The 24981-nt window shown below is 47.3% G+C and overlaps 1 protein-coding gene across 2 annotated transcripts in view; it reads left to right on the forward strand.

Annotated features, from left to right (window-relative positions):
• Nucleotides 1–24981, forward strand: part of LOC133345366 (von Willebrand factor C domain-containing protein 2-like) — a 45727-nt gene that overhangs the window by 17491 nt on the left and 3255 nt on the right. The window lies entirely within an intron of this gene.

Below are 24981 nucleotides of genomic sequence, written 5' to 3' on the forward strand. Positions count from 1 at the left end.
GGGGGGAGGCAGGGCAGAAAGTGGACCCCGCAGCAACACCCGGGGCACTGCAGTAAAGTGGACCACCGCAGCAGCACTGGAGAGGTCGGCTGAAGGGGGGGAGAGAGAAGGGGGGGGCAGGGCAGAAAGTGGACACCACAGCAGCCCTGGGTCACTGGAGTAAAGTGCACCACTGCGGCACAACTGGAGAGATCGGTTGCAGGGGGGAGAGAGAGAAGGGGGGGGGAAGGAAGCAGGAAAGAAAGTGGACCCCGCGGCAGCACCCGGGTCACTGGAGTAAAGATCGGAGAGAGATGCACAGAGAGAGAGACACACAGAGAGTCAGAAATAACAGCTGACATAGGCAGGTAGGATGGACACATCAGTCAGTTAAGACTTTACCTGGTTAATAACGTCCTTCCAATGATTGCTCAGTTTGTACCCATCTTCCCGGTTGAAGTTGTGTCTGTGTTTAAATATCTGAATGGCTTCATGAACAAATCTCTGATAATAGCCGGTGGGTTTGCAGAGTACCTTCATCTTGGAAAAGTCAATTTCGTGTGAGCCCACTGCGTTAAAACAATAATCAGCAACGGCAGAGGTATTGGTCCTACCGTGTTTCAGATCTGCCTTGTGTTCGCGAACGCGGTCCCAGACATTTCGTTTCGTTTCCCCAATGTAACTGCTGCCGCAGCCACAACTCAGTTTGTAGACACCCGGGTATTGCATGTCAGGAATCACATCCTTTACAGATGGGATCACATCACGGATTTTGTGTACTGTGTTGAAACGAACCTGGATCTTGTGTTTGTGTAAGATTTTGGAATATTTTTGGCAATAATATGTATGGCAAAGTGATGGTATTGGTTGGATCCTCAGCTGGTTGTCTCCCCATGGCTGGGAAGACAGCTTTGCGGATTGTACGGTCAGAATATCCGTTCATCCTGAGGGCTTGGTGTACGTGCTCCAGCTCACTGGCTAGGTGATGCTGGTCGGAGATGCAACAGGCCCTATGGTGTAGTGTTTTGATGAGGGAATTATTCTGGGCTGGATGGTGGTGGGAGTCAGGCTTTAGATAGGCATCCGTGTGGGTGGCTTTCCTGTAGACAGTGTCCCAACGAGCCATCAGGTCTCTTCTCGATCAAAACATCCAGGAATGGTAGCTTGCCATCCTTTTCCACTTCCATGGTGAATTTGATAGATGGGTGTATGGAATTCATGTGGTTGAGAAATTGGTTCAGTGCTGGCAGGCCAGATGACGAACCTGTCATCTATGTATTTCTTCCACAAGGAAGGATGTAGGGTGGATGTCTGGATGGCATCTGTCTCAAATTTCTCCATGAAAACATTCACCACCACTGGCGATAAGGGAGAACCCATTGGGATTCCCTCATTATTTCTGTAGAATGTACCATTCCAGGTGAAGTAAGTGTTGGTAAGGCAGTGTCTTACCAAAGTTGGTACATCTGGATTCAGTCCCTGTTGGACCAAGTCTTCAATGATTGCAATGGTGTCTGGGACAGGTACCTTGGTGAACATGGAGACTACATCGAAACTGACAAGTAAATCATCTGGAGACAGTGAGATGTCCTTGATTAGAGTAACCAAGTGAGCTGAGTTAAGTACAGCTGAGGTGGTCTTGCCCGTGAAAGGAAGCAGGGTCTCAGACATAAATCGGGCCAGTTTGTAGGTGGGTGAGTTAATGGTAGAGACGATAGTATGGAGCGGGGTACCTTCTTTGTGGATCTTTGGAAGGCCATAAAATATGGGTGGTCTAGCAGCTGAAGGTTTTAGAGAGCGCTGCTTGTTCGAATCGATAAGAGAAGTCGAATTAGTGATGATATTGTTGGTTTTTGTAGCTAGGCGGTTGGAGGGATCTCTGTTGATTTTGGTATAGCTGCCATCATTAAGAAGGTCCTGCAGTTTGTTGTTGTAAGTGGTTTTATCCATGATAGTGGCATTGCCCTTATCGGCTGAGAGGATGACTATTTCATCTCTGTTTTTTAATTGAGAGAGTTCAAAACGCTCTTCCTTGCTGATGTTGCTAATGGGTTTCTTAGCGTTTTTGAGGATAGCAGCGATTTCAGATCTAGCAACGTCTGCCAGGATATGTCCCAAGCCTTTGAGGGCTACGTCGACTTGGGCAATGATCTCATCCACTAGGATGTGTTCAGGGGTGACTGCGAAATTCAACCCTTTAGCTAGTACCGATTTTAGGCTGCCGAAAATAGGGATGTTACTATGATTGATGACAACCTTGTGAACATCTAACTTTTTAGTGTGTGGCTCTGGCTTCTATTTTGACAGGAAGTTGAATTTAGCAATCACGTTAACTTTACATTTGGTTGACATTGAAGTAGCTGAAGAAACTGTCATGTTATCTACGTGGTCCCAATCAGATGTGGACATTTTATCTGTTAATTCTAAGTGTGATTGTAAGAAAAACTTATCTAAATTATCAAGTTCTAATAGGAGCAATCTTATTCTCTCTGATATTAGAGCTAGGCTGGCCCTAAACAAGATCCGTTTAGAGTTAGGAGCAGTGACAACAGCAGATGTAAGTGTAAAGGCCATCGGTATTACCTTGGTGTCGCGACATCTCTTCAGAAAGGTGAGAGTCTCGATCAGGTGAGCCTTCTTGTCTCGCAGTCTGTTAAAAGATCTAATAGTCGTGTGGAAACCCTCCCCGTAGAGGCGGTTCAATCTTGACTTGAACCTTTCGTGACTGCAGGAATCCATACTCTTTTGTTATTTCGGTAAGGTAGACAAATTATAGATCACGACGTTTCGATCGCAACACAAGCAATCGTTTGCTTGTGTTGCGATAGAAACGTCGTTATCTATTATTTTTCAACCTACGTGACTTTACCGAAAGAACCAAAGAGTATGGATTCCTGCAGTCACGAAAGCTTCAAATCAAGAGTGCAATATCGTATTGTAGACCCAACTGAGCATAGCAAAATCACAATGTACACATAATCTGCTCTGTTACTGAACGATTATAGAAAATGTTGTTCTGGACCTAGTCCTGTCTATTTCACTGTTTACAGGTAAATACAAATTGATGCGTACATTCGCTTTTTCAAAGCAGGTTTTAATAGAGATCAAAGCAAATAATAATTAAAGCTGTTGATACAGATATTTACATTTGTGGTATTTTCCATCAGCTCTGTTTGTTCAAAGCAATTTGGTCCAAGACATTTCTTTGAAGGCAAGATTCCTGATTGTGCACAACTTAGCGTGGCTCCAAATTTTCTAAATGGTAAGGTACTCCGGGATTCTAGACCATTCCATAGAGATCTCACAGATAACATTACTTTTCTCACTCCTTGCCAGCAACTATAGTTGTTGCCTCTTATTTGGGTATTCGCTATTACAAAGTTACGAAGTAATTGATAACTCTCTCAGTTTATATTAAAAGTGCATGGCAGGAGAAGGCTTCCGACATGAACAATGCAATCACACAAGAAGGGGATGGTTTCTCCAACAAAGAACAACACTACACAGAAGGTTGAAAAGTTAAAGGATACTTGTCAATAAAAAAGACAGAATTTCCTCCCCAAGATTGCACACTGCTGGGAGTGTTTGGCAGAAGAAGAAAACACTTTCAGAAGTGTAATTGGATAAAGGGAAAAATAATAATAACAAAACAGGCCCTCCTGCATGAATGACCTGCACCTCGCTGCTTTACTGCACATGTGAAAAGAACAGTGGCTTTGGTCTTGAGTATAAAACAGTTGTGAATCAACCCAATCAATAGCGTGAAGTAGGAGCCATCGACAGTATTACATGTGGTGAAAATTAGTTCCTAATCTTTATTTATCATGTTTTGGAAATAACAGTGGTTTGGTCTTGCAGTTCAAAACCAGAAACAAGTCCAATCAATGTATCTGCACTGGAATGGAGGCAATTTATGCAATACAGTGCAACCATATCACAAGGGTTCTTTGATAGATCTTTCAAGGTACAACAAAACGTGTTCACACCTTCCCACTCGACCGACCTCCTGGTGTGATGAAAATAGCACTAAAAGACGCCTCTGCAGTGGGAAATGTCGGCCAGATGTATGAAGAGTGATGAGGCCCCAGCAACGCCCCAGCAAAGCCAGTATCTGGTATGGAAGCCATACCACGAAGGTTTATTTCAACCAACATCAACCATGCATGCTGTCCTGCACATACACATAAAAACCAAAGCCACATTCATTCATGGCTAAATGTGAGCCGTAATGTACAATGTGAACGCCTTCATTATATCCTGATATCTCAAGACATCACCTTGAGATATGGTTTCTTTAGATATTTTATATATCCAGACTGCTTTGTAAAATGAAAAGGAACATTCATTCACTTTGCAAATTGAAAGCTACAGGAGGCTCAATATTGTGCTGCAGAATGATCAGAGTAGTTAAGCTTGCGGCTGAAATGAGACACGTTTTGTTTTATGAATTTCAGAGATGAAACATGCTTACATGAATATCACTACAGTGCACGGCAAGTGAAAAACAGCAGTGAACGACATTTAAAAGCTCTTTTAAATGGCATGTTTCATTAAATTTATATTTCATTTTAAAAGCTGAAAAAATTCCAGTCTCTGTTTTTCAGTTCTTGCGTGTGAGGTCGCATTGCTCACATTGCGGTTGTAGATATTGCTTACCAGCATGACAGGAAAGGCACATGATTAAATTTTGCGTTGTAATTTGCTAAAAATAGCGTATCTAATGGTGATGCCACTAGAAATCTAATTTGTATGAATCTGTAAAAGTGGCCTCAAAGCCAGTTTACTGAAACTGAGTTTTGGGCCATTGATCGTGAAGGAGCAGTTTTGTTGTGCAATAGCTAAATTATTATAAAATGATCTAATTTGTGTAATGGTAGTTACAAGGCTCTGAGTTTAATGTATAGGCTATTTGCATGAATGCAAGCTTCATTGAATCTCAAAGTTGCTCTTTCAGAAGAGTTCTGCACAGCGATGTTTCACCAATCTCACAAATAATTGCTAGGCATGTGCGAAAAATCTGGTACTATTGTACATGAGAATAATCAAACACGTAATTTGCATAAAATATACAGTATTAGAATAAGGCCTATTTCATACAATAATTACACACGCATACATGGTGATAGTGCATGCCGATAATTTGACTATTCTTAAATGTGTTAACTTTAGTACATTTATCTAAAATGTTGCAGTATTTCTAAATGTATTCCTTGACTCCATTGTATTACTTGAACGTTGTATTAATAAAATATCAGGTAATTTTGTTTAAATACTCTAATGCCTCTGCTCTTATTTAGGTGAACAATCAAGCTAATTTATCACTGCAATATAGCTTTATTACTCTACTGTGTATTTAAGGTTCATTATAGAGTTTTACAGTCTCAGCAAACAATATTAGTTATAAATTGTACTGTTTGTTGTCATGTTTTTAGCTTTACATTTTGTGTTTACGCATTTGCATATTTATTTGATTTGAATTGATAACATTATGATTGAGCAACATAATCAATACAAATGTAGATGACAGAATACGTTTGAATCTATAAATTTATCATAGAAAATATAGTTATGAGTGTAACCCATCTGAGTAGTTAACCATGCTATACCAAAGTCTAATTCCTGCAGTCTTACATGTATTTGATTATTTAAATCCACGCCTATGTTTTCATGTCATTGTAATGGGAACCTATAGTCAGTAAATGTGCTTTTCTTGCGTGAATATGCCATGCTGTACAATGCACACAATTAACATTTAATTAAAGACTACGATAATTACATTGAGAATTTTTCACAGATTTACATGACTCTAGTTTACGTGCATTCATGAGCTCGCGATGTCTTGAAATGTACACCTAGATCATAACTGCAACTTAATGCTAAGATATTACGCTTGGAAGCTGAAATGTTTATCCCCATCTTTAAAACAAAAGTATACGTCTGCAACAATCTGGCATGGTAGGTTAAGCAAGAATAGGCTTGTGTGCTTCTTAAAATAAATTGTTTAAATATCCCAACTATGTTTTGGTCGTTATCCTGTCAAGTAAAAACTGTGCCAGGAATGAATTTCCAATGTTTTTGTTGTGTGCATATAGCCTATTATGTAGGCTATTATGTATGAATCGGTTTTATTTTTTGGGGTATTAAGGTACAGTGGTTAGTGGTACTGTATCTGAATCTGGCCTGGACCTTCCATAGATCAACTAAACAAAATAATGAATACCTGTTGTACCGTATTGCATGAACATTAATGGCCATGATATAAAGATCATATTCATGATGTTGGCTGGACTATGTCCTCCTCTGTTTCGCCGGCCTTAATAGTTACTCTCTGGTAGCATTTAGCCCAGCATTCTTTTTAAATGGATGTATTTTTCTATGTAAGGGATGTTGGACAAAGTGAATCAATGGCAATCAATTAATTTTCCTCTGGGTTCAGGGTAGGTGGTCTCTTTTTGAACCTCAATGCTGCAATGCACTGCTGGAACATTATCAATCACAATGATATCTTCTGGCAAATGTATGTCTTTTGGTACACACAGAGGGTATGCACTTGTGTAACTGTAAAGTAGTAACTCGGCAGGAGACGACTTCACGGGTAGCACACTCTTTATTTTCACCAACTTGTAGTTACACGGATGACTAACACCCTACTTCGTTACACGGGTGACCAACACCCACTTAGCTACACGGGTGACGGACACCCACTCAACTACAACTTCGTTACACGGGTGACCAACACCCACTTAGCTACACGGGTGACCAACACCCACTCAGCTACACGGGTGACCAACACCCACTCAGCTACACGGGTGACTAACACCCACTCAGCTACACGGGTGACCAACACCCACTCAGCTACACGGGTGACTAACACCCACTCAGCTACACGGGTGACCAACACCCACTCAGCTACACGGGTGACTAACACCCACTCAGCTACACGGGTGACCAACACCCACTCAGCTGTACTGACACGGGCTCTTACGCCCTGTAGCCTTCCGGGACACACCCAGCCGGGGTGCCCGTCTCGGCTCTGGGTACCACCGTCCCGACCCACACGGGCGTCGGACTACGGTCCCCCCAGTCTCGGCTCCGAGCCACACAGGGTCCCTACCTCCTCCACCCCGTCTTCGGTCTTCAACTGGTTAACACTGACCACGAGTGCTCTCGCGCGTCCCCCTTTATACCCCTCCTGCGGACGTCGCTGAGAGTACTCACTTATCTGACCAATCACTGCGCACTCGCTACGATCCTCTTTTCCCAGCTTGTGTGAGCGCGCCTCACCACCGGCGCGCGCGTCCATGCCACGCCCACACCGCGTGCCCAACCCCGCGCCCCGTGATCCATCACTGCCGGCGCACGTCAATACCACCACTACATCACCCCCTACCACATAGCTCGCAGCCGACCCGGCTGCTAATAAAACCTACAACACCCCTTCACCCCCATGTGTGCCCCGTAACATAACACAAACCCTAACAACACAACATGAACACCGCAATCCGCAAAACCCAGCAACCGCCACACCCGCAACAAGAACAACATGCACAATCCAGCGAGTGGCAACGATACTGTGTATGCGGAAAGAGTAACAATAAAAAAAATTTCTTTAATCATTTTCTCTTCTTTTCTCTCCGACTCATGCAGCGTCCCAATGTCCGAGCGTCCCTTGAACGGGACATTACCCCGGCAGAGGGGGAAGCCGGCAACGAAGTCGGGCTTTAACAAAAAAAGAAATTTTTTTTTTTTTTTTCATGAAAAGTGTTGCGTCCGTGACCGAGTCCGCCTTGCCGGACCGTCGTACGGCACAGGACGCAGTTGGCCATCCGGCGGCGCCGGCAGTTCAGGAAGGCATGGGCCAGGCATCGGGGCTCCGTGCGAGCCGCGGGGTTCCGGTTCCCGACGGTCAACAGCCGTCAGGTCCGAGACACCTGGGGGTGGGTCAGGTGGAGACACGTGAGGATCAGCCTGCGACACATCCCTCCCCGAGTCGACGGTCACATCACACGCTCGGTCGTCACGGCACAACCCGGGGTCACGCGGCGCCGCGTAGGGTTTCAGTCGGGAGGAGTGCACGTACCAACGGCGTTTTCCCCATTTAATCTGTATACTCTGGGGTCGTGCAACCCGCACAATTTCCACCGGTCCCCTCCATGGTCTCAACAGTTTGGGGGACGTAGCCAACGGTGCGTGTGGACAATGCAGCCAGGCCTTATCGCCCGGTTCCCAATTGTGCGTATGCACCTTCCGTTCATGCAATCGCTCGTTCGCGATCTGCCGAGAGCGTGAATTCAATCTCGCAGCCTCTCGCGCCTCAGCCAATTTGGCGATGTTAAACTTAATGTGGTCTGCCAATTTAGATTTCGCACGTGGCTGTGAAATCCCCAGTTGGACGTCCATGGCCGGATCAGCCTCCCGCCCATACATCAGAAAAAATGGAGAAAACCCCGTCGCCGCATGGGGTGCCATCCGATAGGCCGCTAGTACCCCCGGTACCTGTAAGTCCCAATCCACCTGGTCGTCGCATACCTGTTGGCACAGCATAGACGTAATCGTCCTGTTCAGACGTTCAACCATACCGTCAGTCTGCGGGTGGTACGGGGAGGTACGTACTTTCTTTGTACCCAACAGGTCGCACACCTCGCGCAACAAAACACTCGAAAAGTTTTTCCCTTGATCCGTCAGCAAGCGTTCGGGGGCGCCTTTGTCCAAAACGTAACCTTGGACAAAGGCGTCCGCCACTGCCGCAGCCGACTGGTTGGCGAGTGGCCACGCCATGGGCCAGCGGGTGAAGTACTCTACGCCAACCAGCAGGAACTTATTTCCCCGAGGTGTAGTGGGAAAGGGCCCCAAGATGTCTAGCGCGACCAATTCGTTCGTGCGCGAAACTTGAATGGATTGAAGCGGTGGATTAGCCGCTATTGGTGGCGGTTTTCTTTTAGCGCCCCCTACACACCCCTTAAGAATGTTCGCCACGTCACTGACCATCCCAGGCCAATAGTAGTCTCGCTGAATGAGGGCGAGCGTTTTGTGAAACCCCAGATGCATGAGTCGTTCATGGGCAGCCAGGACGACCTTACCCCGTACAGCAACCGGCACCACAAGCATGTGACGCCGGGACATGGAGTCCCACTTCATCAAGAGGCCCTGTCTGCACACCCAGGAACCGACCCGCGTTTCCCCGCCCTCGGGAACGTTAACCTTCCGACGTAGCGCGAGTAGGGAGCTGTCGGCCATTTGCAGACGGCCCCACTCGATGAGAGGCAATGCTAACAGCGAGTCCCTCCCCGTGGGGGCGTCGACCCCCGTAGTATCCGTGGCGGCTAGCACCACTTCCGCGGGGACATCGACAGAAGGTTTACACCGCGCCGATCCCAACTGACATGCGCATTCCGTACGCGTCGGCAACCGTGACAATGCATCCGCATTCGAGTGGCGCAACCCCTTGCGGTAAATCGTCGTGAATTGGTAGTCCTGAAGGACCTCCAACCATCGGGACAATTGGCCGGATGGCTGCGCCACCCGCATAGCGTATTGGAGAGCCGCATGGTCCGTGCGAACCGTAAAGTGACGGCCATACAGATACGGCCTGAATTGCTGTATAAAAAACACAATCGCCAGCAATTCACGCCGTGTCACGCAGTAGCGTTGTTCCGCGGGGGACAGAACCCTGCTACCGTAGGCGACCACCCGTTCGACCCCCCCGACCACCTGTGAGAGCACTCCCCCGATACCCGTGTTACTGGCATCCGTGTCGAGCACAAACGGTTGCGTGAAATCGGGGTAACACAAGGGGGGAGCCTGCACCAAGGCGTCACGAAGGGAGCAGAACGCGGCCTCCTCCTCCGGCCCCCAGTGAAACCGCACCCCTTTAGCCGTCAAGGCGTGCAGGGGCCTGGCTATGGTGGCAAACTGTTTGACAAAACGACGGTAATAGGAGGCAAATCCTATGAAGCTGCGGACTTCAGTAACAGAGGTCGGTGTTGGCCATGAGCCGACGCATTGCGTCTTAGCAGGGTCCGTCGAGATCCCCGAACGGCTAACGATATGGCCCAAATACCTGACCGATTCCCGAAGCAGAAAACATTTAGCCGGTTTAAATTTAAGCTTCGCGGAACGCATCCTGAGAAACACTGCCCTCAGTCGCTGGAGGTGCTCCTCAAAAGTTCGGCTGAAAACGATGATATCATCGAGGTAAATCAAACAGGTGTCCCATTGAAGGCCTGACAAAACCAATTCCATGAGCCTCTGGAACGTGGCAGGAGCGGAATGTAAACCCATGGGCAATCGGTTGAACTCAAATAGGCCTCCCGGTGTCCGGAAAGCGGTTTTAGGTTTTGATTCGTCATCGAGGGGCAATTGCCAAAATCCCGAAAGCAAATCGAGCGTCGAAAAAAACTGTGCTCCTGCCAAGGCATCCAGCGACTCATCCATCCTGGGGAGCGGATACGCATCGGCCATTGATATTTTGTTTAGGCGGCGGAAATCAACACAGAACCGCAGGGATCCATCCTGTTTTTTAACCAAGACGATAGGAGCACCCCACGGACTGGAAGAGGGCGCAATGATGTCGGCCGCCAACATGTCATTTACTGCCGACTGCACATGCTCCTTCTCGGCTGGACTGAGCCGGAAGGGATTCTGTCGAATAGGGGCCGCGTCCCCAGTCTCTATGTGGTGGCGCAACAGGTCTGTGCAGCCAATGTCGTACTTGTGCCTGCTAAACACGTCAGCGAACTCGAGCAGCAAGCCCCTCAATGCACCCAACTGCACACTGGACAAGGTACTGGACCCGGCACACAACGAGTCCAACCACTCCGTCCCCTCCTCACTTTGGGGATGCGTATCGACATGCGAATCGGCGTGAGCAACGAGCTGTTCCTCGACGGGTAGCGGCGCGGCGCGGCGTGAGCGAGCACCGTTCCCTGCGTAATCACGGCCGGCCGCGACCCCGTATTCAGGACCACAACGAACGGCTCACTGTCCCCTCTCACCATGGTCTGGGCCACCGCTAAGTAGAGGTCCCCTTTAGCCCTGTTAGACGGCCCCAATAGAACTCCCTGCGCCCCCGCATCCGCCCCAAGGGGTTTTCTCAACCGAAGGGGTACCAACATTTGCGATCCCGGGGGCACCCGTACAGTCCGGGTTGCCAGCGCCTGCACCGTCGCACAAGCCGTGCGTATCTTATTTGGACTCTTCAAAAACTCAACCCGCCGACCCGACGGAAGCTCAATGCAGGCCTGGTCTATGAGAATTTTTATGGGCATTTTAGACAGAAAGTCCGTGCCTAGTAGACAAGGAACGGCCAACGATGATGATACAAAAATAGGACCCGCCAATTTAATGTCGCCAATACAAATATTCGCCCGAATCTGGCCGATGATTCCCAAAGATCCCCCGTTTGCCGCGTAAAATGGTACGTCCACCGGCAGAAGTGGTCGACATTGTACGGGAAGAATATTATAAATAAGGTCCGAAATAATAGTGGCCGACGCACCCGTGTCCACGAGCACCCGGACCTCAACCCCGTCAATGTACCCCGTTACCACGGACGACCCGGCCGACGCAGCCACAATCCTGTGGGCCAATTCGGACCACTCGACTGCCTTCGGGCCGTACGCGGACCCCTCTCGCCGAACCGAACCCCCGGCGCCCATACACGGTCCCCCCACCGCTAAGCGGCGACCCGAACGTGCCGTGCGTGTGGACCGAACGTGTGAGGTGCCGCGACTTGCCGGGTTCAGTTGGGATGTCTTGAGTCCCTGGTCGTCGTCCGGACGTGGTCCCGCGGTGCGTTGACGCGGGGCCCGGCACCCGGACGCGACGTGGCCCCGAAGGCCGCAGTTGTAGCAGACGACGAGGGACGTCGTAGGTTTCGGTTGCTCCAGCTTGCGGGAGGAGCGTGTGGGCGAACGACCTCCCGTTCTCCACTCCCCCGGCCTCGAACCAGCGAAGGCCTCCTCCCGAGGCACAGCAGGCTGAGGTCCGATGATCGTGGCGGCCGGTGCCCCGTTCTCCACCGATGCGCAGACGACCGTCGGCTTCCGCTGTAGGACCTCGTAAGCGTGGATACTCGTGGCAATCCCCAGGGAGCAGATGTCCATCTCGTCCGCCGTATTAATGGGAACTCCCAATCCGTGAGCCAGCGCCAGCAGCTGCTCCGTCACCATGGCGTCCTTCCCCTCCTTGTCCATGCGGGGAAAAGCTGAATCCGCCAGGGCGAGCAGCGCCGTGCGATAGGCGAGCGTTGTTTCTCCAACCACCTTCCGCCGATCGTAGAACTGGTGGCGACAGGTCGAGGGCGGCCCGAACACCTTGGCCAACAGGTGCAGCGCGGCCTGGAGCGTTGAGCGGGACGACCTCGGGGCAGACGTGAAGGCCGCAAGCGCGTCGTCGTCGAGCATCGCTGGCAGCGCGCGCAGGGCAGTGGTGTCGGACCACCCCGACATTTCTTGATGCGCGATGAACCGTCGCTGGAAGGCTCCCCAGTCGCCCCCGTCCGCCTTGAACACCGACAGCGCGGGCAATCGTTGCTGGAGAACTCGATCGTCGTCGTCGTCGTTGGAACGATTTTCCCGCGCGCCGCTGTGGTTGTAGAAAATGTCGGCTCCCTCTGCAGGCGCAAAATGGAGAGCTCCGGCGCTCGCCGATGACGCGGGCTGCGCTGTGTGGAGACCTCTGGCCACGTGGTGTCCGCGTTTCCCGCCAACCGGAGGCGGACCCTCAAAAATGGCGCCAACTCCCAAACTTTTGGCGCGAAACGCCTTATGGCGGGAACCCTCCAGCCGCGCCGCCTCTTCCAACCCCGCAGGCGTTCCACCGGCCGCTGGAACGGAGATCTCCGCCAAGATCGCAGCGGCGGCGAGCAGCAACTCCGCCAGGCGGGAGTGTGCGTCCTGCAGGCTGGTGTCGGAGGCGGGCGGAGCATCGGCCATTTCCGCGAAGTGCTGCATCGGCGGCAACTCCTCGTCCTCTCCTCCCGAGGGTGGTGTCACCGGTACGTCGTCGTCTCCCCGGTCTTGCACGTGGGAACGAGAAGTCTTCCTTGTGTCCATTCTCCTTGAAGACAGGTTTACTTCTGACGCCAGTTGTAAAGTAGTAACTCGGCAGGAGACGACTTCACGGGTAGCACACTCTTTATTTTCACCAACTTGTAGTTACACGGATGACTAACACCCTACTTCGTTACACGGGTGACCAACACCCACTTAGCTACACGGGTGACGGACACCCACTCAACTACAACTTCGTTACACGGGTGACCAACACCCACTTAGCTACACGGGTGACCAACACCCACTCAGCTACACGGGTGACCAACACCCACTCAGCTACACGGGTGACTAACACCCACTCAGCTACACGGGTGACCAACACCCACTCAGCTACACGGGTGACTAACACCCACTCAGCTACACGGGTGACCAACACCCACTCAGCTACACGGGTGACTAACACCCACTCAGCTACACGGGTGACCAACACCCACTCAGCTGTACTGACACGGGCTCTTACGCCCTGTAGCCTTCCGGGACACACCCAGCCGGGGTGCCCGTCTCGGCTCTGGGTACCACCGTCCCGACCCACACGGGCGTCGGACTACGGTCCCCCCAGTCTCGGCTCCGAGCCACACAGGGCCCCTACCTCCTCCACCCCGTCTTCGGTCTTCAACTGGTTAACACTGACCACGAGTGCTCTCGCGCGTCCCCCTTTATACCCCTCCTGCGGACGTCGCTGAGAGTACTCACTTATCTGACCAATCACTGCGCACTCGCTACGATCCTCTTTTCCCAGCTTGTGTGAGCGCGCCTCACCACCGGCGCGCGCGTCCATGCCACGCCCACACCGCGTGCCCAACCCCGCGCCCCGTGATCCATCACTGCCGGCGCACGTCAATACCACCACTACATAACCATAAATGTATAAATACACAATCATCTTGGTAGTTATAGCTTTAAAGTACTAATTTGCCTCATTTTTTTCCGGAAACGCCCTTCTGAATTTAATAGTAATCCTCTGTTGCACATCACATCTTTATTTCTTATTTATACGAAGGATAAGTTCAAATGTAAATTCCTACCCACACGTGCTCCATCTGCACTACAGTAAAATAGCAGTCTTTCCACAAAGACCACATTTCCCCAGTCTTGCTTGAAGGGCATTAGAGAGATTACATAAAGACATGCCCTTTATTGAGATCACTTTTCCAGGTACCACACATTGCATAAATCACAGGGAAAGCATTCCCTTTCTAAAGTAGGCTTGGTGAGCTTTACCAAGATTGTAGCACTTAAAGCGCTGGACTTCTGCTGTACATACATACTCATGTTTATGAAAAGGATTTCGGGCGAGGTAAGTATAGCTCAACTTCATGGTTTATTCGCAGATAATGTGCAAACACATAGAGACCATACTTATCGAGGCTTCACTCCAGAATGCACCCGAAATCTCTCGGGCTCCTTATGCATCCTTTACTACCCTTTCTATCAGGTTATCCTCTCTTCCTCCATTCCCCATTTCCAACGGTTAACAGCCGTCAATTGTTAATGTTGCACACTCGAAATGAAGGTGTGTAAACCCTCTGGCCATTGGGGCTTCTCTTCAGGGACAAACAGCATCACTTCATCTTCCTCCAGCTGTCCCAAATGAGCACAACTTCGAACCACCGTGGCTTGAGCTGGTGGTAGCACAACTCTCTGTTTGCCTGTCTTGACTGCCCCACCATCACTGTCCCGGTTGCCAGAAGACAACAGGTGGATGAGGACGTTTGTGTCTCTGGGAGTGATGGAGAAAGCCGCACCCACGATTCCCACTATAAACGGGGTCCGCAATTGGCTTTCCTCCTTCCACCAGCCCATTGACGACCTCGATGACATTAAAACCAATAATGGAATCTTCTGCAACCCTAGGGTCACTGGATACCAGCTTTGGAATGAGAAAGCACTGACTGGTCCGTATATTGCTGTTCAATCTGAATGCCACCTCTATCCAGCATGTGAATGATATTTACGTTTGGTTAACTGCCATTCCAGTAATTGTACCAGTCCCCAAGAGCACTTCAACTGGTCTCACTCTTGACTTAGGTAGAAGCTCATTTCGCCATGCTTCATTTGTTACACTGGCTTGATATCCTGTGTCCCAAAGGGCAGAGGTTGATACGTGGTCTAGTAAACACTTCACCATGCATCTTTTCCCAATTAACTTTAACAGTCTGTTGTTGCATTTAGACCTGGTAAAGCTAACCTTGCCAATATTTGGGTTCCTCCACTCTGGTGTCTTTTGACATTCTGTTTCCTTCTGTAATGTGTTGATTGCTCTGCAGAGTACGTTGTCCTCTTGCCAGTGTTGTTTTTGGCAGGTATTCGAGCAGTACTGTGCTGTGTGACAACCTTGGCACTTCTGCAGTCGTACAACATCATTCTCATAATTGGTTCTTTACCCTTCTATCTGGCAACAAAACTGACACCTTTTTGCAAGGAGTCATGTTTGCATAGACCGCAATACCTGCAGTCATAAATACAAACAAAAGACATAACTCTGATAATGTGCACTGTCCTTGAAGTTGATTGGTCCACACCCGAGACAGCTTTCCTTCGAGCCTAGTCTCATATGGGTTGGACCAGATGACGCCATCTGGTCCAACCCATATGAGACTAGGCTCGAAGGAAAGCTGTCTCGGGTGTGGACCAATCAACTTCAAGGACAGTGCACATTATCAGAGTTATGTCTTTTGTTTGTATTTATGACTGCAGGTATTGCGGTCTATGCAAACATGACTCCTTGCAAAAAGGTGTCAGTTTTGTTGCCAGATAGAAGGGTAAAGAACCAATTATCATATTTTTACTGGCAAATGAGGTCCCCATAGTGTAAACATCATTCTCTTCACATAAACAGTACTGACACCCATGGGACCCTGGCGTGTAGGTTACTGCTGGTCCCCCTGCAGCAACCCTCGCCAGTTTCCCTGCTGCTGTCGAGAGGCTCGACATCCATGGGCCAGGTGTCCCGGCTGGCCACATTTGAAACAATGGTTACATGTACCACCTGCTACAGCCTCTTGGCACATCCTACAGCCTCTTGGTCGCATTGCTCTGTCTTGGGCTGGTTGTTTCCATTGTCCTCGCTTTGTGTATGGAGTTATATCATCCTGTCACCTCCTCCTGATCTCTGAAACTTCAGCCCTTAACTCGCTTACCGTATTTTCAATCCCATCTCGAGATGGCCTTTCAGTTGCAGATATCTTGTTGCCTTCTCTGTTTTGGTCCTGACATTTCCATGGTTTGAAGGTTGTATTGGTGATGTAACCACTTTAAATTATCCCTGTGAGTCCTGCTGACAACCTTCCCTATTACCCTTCAAATCAGCTGGCAAGTTCATTCATCCTAGTGATTTTGGGCGCCAATTTCTGTTTGAGCATGTTTTGTCTCTCAAGTTCCAAGTTGGCTGCTTCATTGACTTTTTCAATCAGCATCTCATCAGTGACAGTGGTGTCATCCATATGGGGCTTTATTTTGAATTTTATAGGTTCACTGAGGAATCCTGTGCCAATCGATCTCAGGAATATCCTGCGTACCAAATCTGGATTGTACTGGTCATCAGCTCCTTTTTCTTTAGATGCAAATAATAGTCTGTCTTTTAATTCGATAGCCCTGAACAAAATGTTTTGTGCAGTTTTTCTTGGTTCCTGAGAGATGTTCATCAACTTCTGATAGAGATCAGATGTGCTTTCTTCTCTATAGTGTCCCTTCAACATGGTTTTTAACTTGTAAATAGTCAAAGCAGTTTTAATTTCTAGCATTTACCTCAAATTTAGAAGAGGACTGATTGCTCTGACTACTGCCTCAATGATGTCGGACTCAGCATGGCCCTTACGGGTTCCTCTGTCGATCTGGTGCATCATATAGGTGTAAGATAACTTGTCTTTCTGCCCTCTTTCACCAATCTGCCCGGAGATCTTGAATTATCTCCATATTGTGACTTCCGGCACATTTCCTAGTCTGGCCATTCGTACGGAATCCAATGCTACTGTGGTTCTTGTTCCACCTTCACTTGAGGTTTCCTTTTCCTCAAGGGTTTTCTGGATTTTTCTTGTGACTCTTGTATTTCACCATCCATATCTTCAGATAGTTTTGGTGGTGGCAGTGTTTGACCTGTTCCCGTCTTTGTCTTTCTGCTGTATTGTTTCAATGAAAGACAGCAGGTTTTGAACATATGCACAGGCCCCATCATCTTCTTCTTGGTCTTCAACTTCATCGAGTACTCTTTCTGCCATACGAATCAAAGCCCGTCTGCTTTTATCTTCACCAGTCGCATCATCACCAGTCTCATCATCATGGAAAAAATTCAAATATCTGCATGTTTCCATAAGCTGGGCTCTCTGCAGCTGATTCAAAGCAGTACTGACCTTGTCCTGCAGTTATTACAGTGCCATGATGTGAAGACCGTTTAGATCCTTGCACGATTGTCTTTACATATGCTGCCTGTACAATTGCTTGGTCCGTCTCGTTGGAAGAGTTGATCCCCATCAGTGAAGTCTGGGAAACTCTCCTGCCAGGCTCTCCAAAATATGTTGCACACTCGAAATGAAGGACGTGGGCAGGTGCTACAAATCGAGGGCAAACACATTTATTGTAGTAAATCTGTAAAATGCAACAGCACGTGTGTCACACACAGCTATCCTCAACCGAGTCGCCATTAACCACATGACTGGTGTACAAGTCCGGTTCATAAATAACCCTGCCAGCCACCCACAGGCCAAACTCAGTTGTTGCATGCTGGTGTTCACACCTGTGTAGGGGTGTTACGGAGGGGCTGTTATACAATGGGATCAGATGGGAAAGAAACACAGTGGGCGTGGCTATGTCGGTGCACGGGAAGGTGCTCCCAGCGACGTCCGCACCGGGCAGCCTGGGGGGGCTGACTCGGAGCTGGGATCCCCCGGGACCCCACCCCTCAGCGGGGGTTTTGGTATAAAAGGGGATGAGCCGGAGGGCTCAGGAAGAGATGTTGAAGCTAACCAGTGAAGACTGAAGATCGTCGTAGATAGAGCCCTGGACTCCCCTGGATCGCCGCCCTTATCAGGGCCGAACAGGATCGAGCCAGCGGCGTGGTCCCGAGAGCCAGAGCCGGTGCTCTTGTAAGAGCTGGTCTGGGACTCCGGGTACCGTGAGCCCGACTTACCAGTGTCGGGCTAGCTAGCCTCCCCTAGCCCGTTAGTGGAGGACCCAGAGGTAGGCTAGGCGTAGCTAGAGAGTGTATCCCCAGTTAGACGGGTGAGGGGGCCGATACCCCCTCCAGTGTTGTATGTCAGTGTTGTGCTGTACCGACACGGAATAAATGCGTGTGCCTCCAACCCCGGCGTCCAAGTCTCCTGGAACACTATTACACCTGCATTGATGTACTGCACAGCATATAATGACTTTCACAAAATCACACTTTACTCCCTTGCTGCCCGAGGAAATAATTAAGAGTGGTCCATTCCTAATGTGCCATATTAATTATTTAAATCTTCCCGCTTCTTCCCTTTGCAATCAGATTGGTGTGATGGCATCACCGACCAAGTCGGTTGTCAGTGGCTCTGCTACTTTTAAACTTGACTTGCCTGTGAAGTCGTTTAAGACTTCTGGCAGACTACCCCACACACATAGGGTGTAATCGTGGTGTGCATTAATCAAAAGCAGAAGTCAAACCGGCAGTCTCAGCGGTGCCACCTGAGGGCGCTGAGCTTTTGACCCACCCGGCCACTTTCTGCCTGGAGTTTTATTCAAGATGAACGTTTCACGTTCATAGTAAAGTATTATTTGGGTTAGATTGCGTACATATAAATGTGCCGTTAAACCTGCCACCACCCGACACAGCCAATTAGTAAGGTGCGTCACGTAAACAGAACATGCCAATTCGTTACTAGTGTAGTGACGTGTATGGAGTCACTGTAGTGTAGCGCCAGTACTGAGAAAAGAGTGGTAGTGCACATGTGGAGCCTCTCTCTCGCACCGGAGTATGGCACGGAAGGGCTCCCTAGGGGTCATAGTTCTGGTAACAGTGAGAGAGAGGTCAGGTGAGGACATGATAGTTTTGGTGAACCCGAGAGGGCACGTGACCAGACGAGGTGGCAAGGGGGCCCCCAAAAGGGGGTGAGAGGGACACGTGAGATGGGACCAGAGTCCCCGAGAAGGTTTTGGAAAGGGGCGTGGCCAAGCGTGGAGCCCGGCCACACCGCGGCCCATAAAGGCCGAGTTCCAAGAGCTATCTCGGCTGTCTCTGGGAATGGAATCCGCCGGCTACGTCTTCGGTCTTCGCGCACGACTTCGTGGACCAGGCAGCGTGTTAGCTAACCTGGTCCGATTATATAGTTACCCCATTGTGTTAGCGAATAAACGTGTTGCCTTCAAGATTGAGTGTGCGCCTCTGTGGAACCCACTACGACGTGTCGCCACTAATTATAATTAGCTTCATCAGGCGACAGCCAGATTTGTAAAGAAATCTCCCTGTTTCGTTCCTTAAATAGAGAGATAGATGTGATGACGTCACTTGTGAAACTAAAAAAATATTAGTTTCACGTTGCATTACTGCATGCAACATTTTTGAGCTACAGTAACTCTAAAAGAATAACTCTGCCTGTGGGACAGCTGAAGCCTTGCTTGAGTGTTTTTTTTCTTCTGTACCATGTTAATCAGCTGGTTGCCAGATGACCTTAGATATAGAATGAGCAGGCATTTTCAGTACAATATACTCTTCTTCTTCTTTAATGCTGCCTAACGGCGTGTGCGATTTCACGATGATATTGGTCCCGTTCTAGCACGGCGTGTAGAGTTTGTGCTGTTGTTAATTGTAGCCATGTTTTGATGTTACTGAGCCATGTCGTTTTTGGCCGTCCTGGTCGTTTTTTCCCTTCGATTTTTCCTTCCAGGATTTGCTTTAATAGCTGGTATTTGTGGTCGTTTCGGGCAATGTGGCCTAGGCAGTAACACTTCCTGCTAACGATGGTCTTCAGCAGTTGCCTGTCAGTGCCCATATCTTGCAGAACTTGTGTATTGGTGGTTTTGGCTGTCCATGGGATTTTCGGCATTCTTCGATACAGCCACATCTCGAAAGCTTCGAGCCTTTTTGTTGCTGTTGTTGTCAGTGTCCACGTCTCTACTCCGCACAGCAAAATTGACCAGATGTAACATTTCAGTGTGCGCAGTTTCAGTGATGTACTCAAGTTGCGGTCTGCAAGGAGTGTTTTCCATTTAATAAATGCTTGCCTTGCTTGTTCAATTCTGCTCTTGATTTCGACTTCATGGTTCAACTGATCGTCAATGATTACACCAAGGTATTTAAATCGGTGTACTTGTTCCAATTTTTCGCTGCCAAGTTTGATTGTTATTTCGCTTGTAGTTCGGCTGACCTTCATAACCTTTGTTTTCTTTTTATTAATTCGTAAGCCCCATATCTGACTCTCTGTGGCAACCTCGTCCAAGATTTGTTGTAGGTCTTGTTCCGAATCGGCCAGCAGTGCAGTGTCGTCGGCATACCTGACGTTGTTGATGTATTATCCATTGACTTTAATACCAATGTTTTTATCTGCTAGTGTTCGATCAAAAATCTGCTCCGAGTAGATGTTGAAAAGACTGGGTGAAAGTGGGCAGCCTTGTCGTACACCTTTTTGTATTGGGGTTGGGTCTGTCGATTCGTTGTCATATCGGAGTTGGGCTGTTTGCTTCCAATAAAGAGCAATGATGAAGTTGATGTTGTTTTTATCTAGTCCCAGTTGTTTTAATAGAGCTGCTAGTCGGTCGTGGTCTACTGAGTCAAAGGCTTTCTCGTAATCTATGAAGCAGATGTACACTTCTTTCTGATGTTCGTAGCATCGCTGTAGTAGTATCTGTAGACAGAAGATTGCTTCTCTTGTGCCTAGTCCTTTGCAGAAGCCAAACTGTGTGTTCTTCAATGCATTTTCGCATGTGGAGCGTATGCGCTGTTGGATCACCTTCAGGAAGACTTTCAGCACGTGGCTCATCAAGCTTATCAGTCTGTAGTCCTCGCATTTCCGGCCTTTTGCTTTCTTTGGTATGGCCACAAAGATGGATTGTAGCCAGTCGGATGGAATTTTATTGCCATTGTATATTTGATTGTACCAGTTAGTCAGTTGTCGTATGTTGTTACTGTCTAATAGTTTTAGCAATTCTACATGGATTGTGTCGGGCCCGCACGCTTTGCCTGACTTAGCTGTTTTGATTGCATGTTCTACTTCTGATGTTAAAATGTGTAGAGCGTCTTTCGACATCTGTTGGTCTTTTTCTGCAGGTGTTCTCGCGGCGCCAAAGAGCTTGTGTATATAGTTTGTCCAGGTGTCCATTTTTTCTTGTTTATTTAGGATTGGTTGGTTGTTGTCCGCATACAAGGTAGCTGTTGGGGCTGGTCTGTAGATGGTACCAGCTTCTTTGAGCTTCTTGTGCAGAGTAAAATTGTCATGTTTTTTAATTAATGAAGATAAAAATGAACTTTCCTACATGTTAGGCAATTTATATTTCTACCCATAAATGTTCTCGTTAACTAACACTGAGCAATCCCCCTATCCCTGGTCTTCCCTTCGTATGCTGGTTATCTTTCCCTCCCCTACCCCCTCCCATATCAAATCTTCACTCTTCCCCCTACGCGGGGTCCCCACTTGTTTGGGGTAGCAGGCCCTATTTCACCCCTGCTATGAATGTTCTCGAGGCATCGATCGGAAATTTCCACGTGTTTTTTTGTCCCTCTCCTATTGAACATTGACGGGTTGTACTGGGCCCACGTTTTGTTGTCGAAATAAAAAATATATAACCAAATATATAACACTGAGCAAGATTTGAACAACTTCTCTTGATTGCTTTCAATGTACCCCCAGTCTTGTTCAGACATATACAAGCAGGATGTCTGTCTTTGCCCAGATATTCAGAACCTCTGCTCAAAGACTGTATCACTTCAATAGCATGTTATAATTTGTTCCACTCAGCATAGAAATATGCTTGATAGACATCACCTTCCATTTAAAGCTCACTCACCTCCGATTAACATTCTTTTATTCACGTAAAGTATTGTACCACTGCCAAACTTTTAATTTCACAATCACCTCTGAATGAATAAAAAAATAAAACTCGTCAACAACACTGCTTTATAAGAAAAATATATATATAATCGGCAACGTTTCAGGAAATGGCCCTTCTTTGTAGCACCTTTCAATGAACGACTCAACAGAATATATAATGCCACTGCTGTCAAACACCTTTGGTCACTTCATCCAGGGTTCAGGACATCACGATGTAAGGACATGGCTCCCTTTCCTCTATTCATCTTCCCCAAACTCCTCACCCTTTTACATCATCCCCCTTGCCACCTCATTATTTCCTCCACCCCCTCAATTACAAATAATTCAATGAGCACTACTTTAATTTAAGATGTACAGCTTATGGGCTACATTTTGCCCGTACCCAATTCCCCTGCCCTTGGACAACCGTGATTCATCCTCGGCACCCCAATGAGAGGCACCACATTAACCACAACACTGGCAGGCAAGCAATGTGAGCAGCATAAAAGAACTCGCAGAGGCACGCGCAAATAAAATAGCCCGCTGATAACTCTTCAAGCAGTGGCAGCCCTTTTGGTAAGCAAAGACAAGCATTGGGGATGAAATTCCCTAATTTGATCTACTTAACAAATTTTTTTTTTTTGCCAAGTAAGGCCCACTGAGCTATACAGCTCTTTTTCAGAAGCGACCTGACCACAAATTATAGCTCAACGGAGTGGCTTATCATATGGAAATGTAAAGCAGCCAAATACTCTAAAACCGGAGGACCTGGAGATAAATCGGCACGACCACGGAGATGACACAATCTCCAAATATACAGCAGGTGAAAGGGTCGGGATCAACCCCATGACCTGCATACTCGGCGAGGTAGTTAACATCTCCCCATCTTATTTTCGCTTGGTCAATCTCAAGGCCCGATGCATACTGCAGACTGCTTATAAGTACTTCGTGAGTCCACAGTTCAAATTTGGGCATCCCTGATGTAAATCAATCGCTTGTGCGATAGCCCCTGATGGGCCTACCTGCTGCTTCTCATTGAAGCTTCAGAGAGGGAGCGTTATGCTCACCACCACAGATGCTTTGGAATGTAAAAAATGAACGTATGCTCCAAATTTAAAGAAATATTGCACTGTGCATTCGAGGCAGTTTTGTTTGCAAAAATATACGTCAACAATAGCATTTGAAAACTGATCTGTTTACATCACAACACCTTGCACAATAAAAGTACATGATCCGCAGTCACACAATTTACGTCCTTATTTGGTAAAATTGCACTGTGTTACTTTGATTTATTGTATTGCTAAAATGGTACACAATGCATACAACATTTGCTGATATTCCACACATGAGAAGAAACTCAGGATATATACATATTTTTTCAGATCATGTTGTATAAAATAAATGACTTTAAATACGATACTGTACTATATTAAATTTCAAATAAACAGCATTTCCGCCTTTTTGTTTAGAAAGGGATAAAAAAAGCCCTGCATTTTCAGTGCTCAAATGTTTTCATGACATAATATTCTTTAAAAAAACAATCAATGGGCTTTGGCAGCTTTTACTGATTTTTAAATACTGCATAATGAATGTTCAATAAACCCTTTCGGAAAGCAAAGCCCAAATTTAGATGTGTGAAAATAATTAGTATTTTAATCACTTATGTAAAATTCAAATAATGACTGCCTAACTCTGGCAGATATTGAATTGTTGTCAGTAAATATGACATATCCATAATGTTTTGTTGTGAATAAATGTGCACGTGCTGTGTGCATACATTCACCACCTTCATTTCATGACAATATTCTTCCGATCAAGATTATGAGAACAGAACATTATAGACAAACTGTTTTCGGAGGCACTTGTGCTAGCACTATACCACTTACCCACTGGTATTTCTTGCCATTGCATAGTATTAACATGTGCCATATTTAATATAAAACACTGAACATATCGTACACTATAAGTAAACACGATTCATTTGAAAGAGAAAAAAACTATAGACAGAACATTTGCCACATGCTTGGAAATAAACGGCAGTTCTTAGCCACGCAAAGAGGGTTGTGCGTTTTTTCATCTCATTTCATTCAGACACCTATCGTCGGTGCAAGTAGTCCCAAGCCTACCTTCCACCTCCTGTATATGAGAAAACTCCTTCCTACTGGCGATACAACAGCCCAACGTTCCACCACAGCTTTCATTTTCGACTGGATTGTCATACACGTGTGGCTGTTTGTGCTTACATGCATGTGCGTATGTGTGCTTGTTGCACATTAAATGTAATAATACATAAGCACGCATCGGTGTGTGTAAGCACCCACCCGCGTGTTCCCATCTGTAGTTTGTGTTCACGCCTACAGCTACACATACACGCATGTGCCTTATGCACACTTTTGCTTGCATAGACCAGCTATGTGGTCGATCAAAACAGGATCTAAGAATTTCTCATATGACGTGGGGCTATCTGTCTTCATACAGATGCACAGATTTTTCCCAAATACCTCTGCTTGAGAGAGCCATAGCAGGGCTTTAAACTGTGCTGATCATCCCTAATTACTTTTCAATATTGCAGAACCATTATAAGGCATATTCTTGGTTCTTTTGGTAAAGTCACGTAGAAAAGAAATAATAAAATAATAATAAATTTTAAACAATAAAAATTCTCACGACTTTTCGACTGCAACACAAGCAATCATCATCAGGTGTCGATTTCACATCGTCGTGAGAATTTTTATTGTTTATTGTTTATATTTTTATTATTTTATCATTTCCTTTATACGTGACTTTACCGAAAGAACCAAGAATATGAATCCCTGCAGTCACGAAAGCTTTAAATCATTATAAAGCACTCGTATTACTCTGGTGCTGCAACATTTCAATCAAACAAACTTGTAAGTTTAGTGAAGGCGACATCTTTAGTGGGGCTGCTGTGCACGAATGCACCGTGGTTGAAA

The sequence above is a fragment of the Lethenteron reissneri genome, chromosome 21, assembly GCF_015708825.2.
Source record: "Lethenteron reissneri isolate LAM-NWPU_2019-01 chromosome 21, ASM1570882v1, whole genome shotgun sequence".
NCBI classification, from domain to species: domain Eukaryota; kingdom Metazoa; phylum Chordata; class Hyperoartia; order Petromyzontiformes; family Petromyzontidae; genus Lethenteron; species Lethenteron reissneri.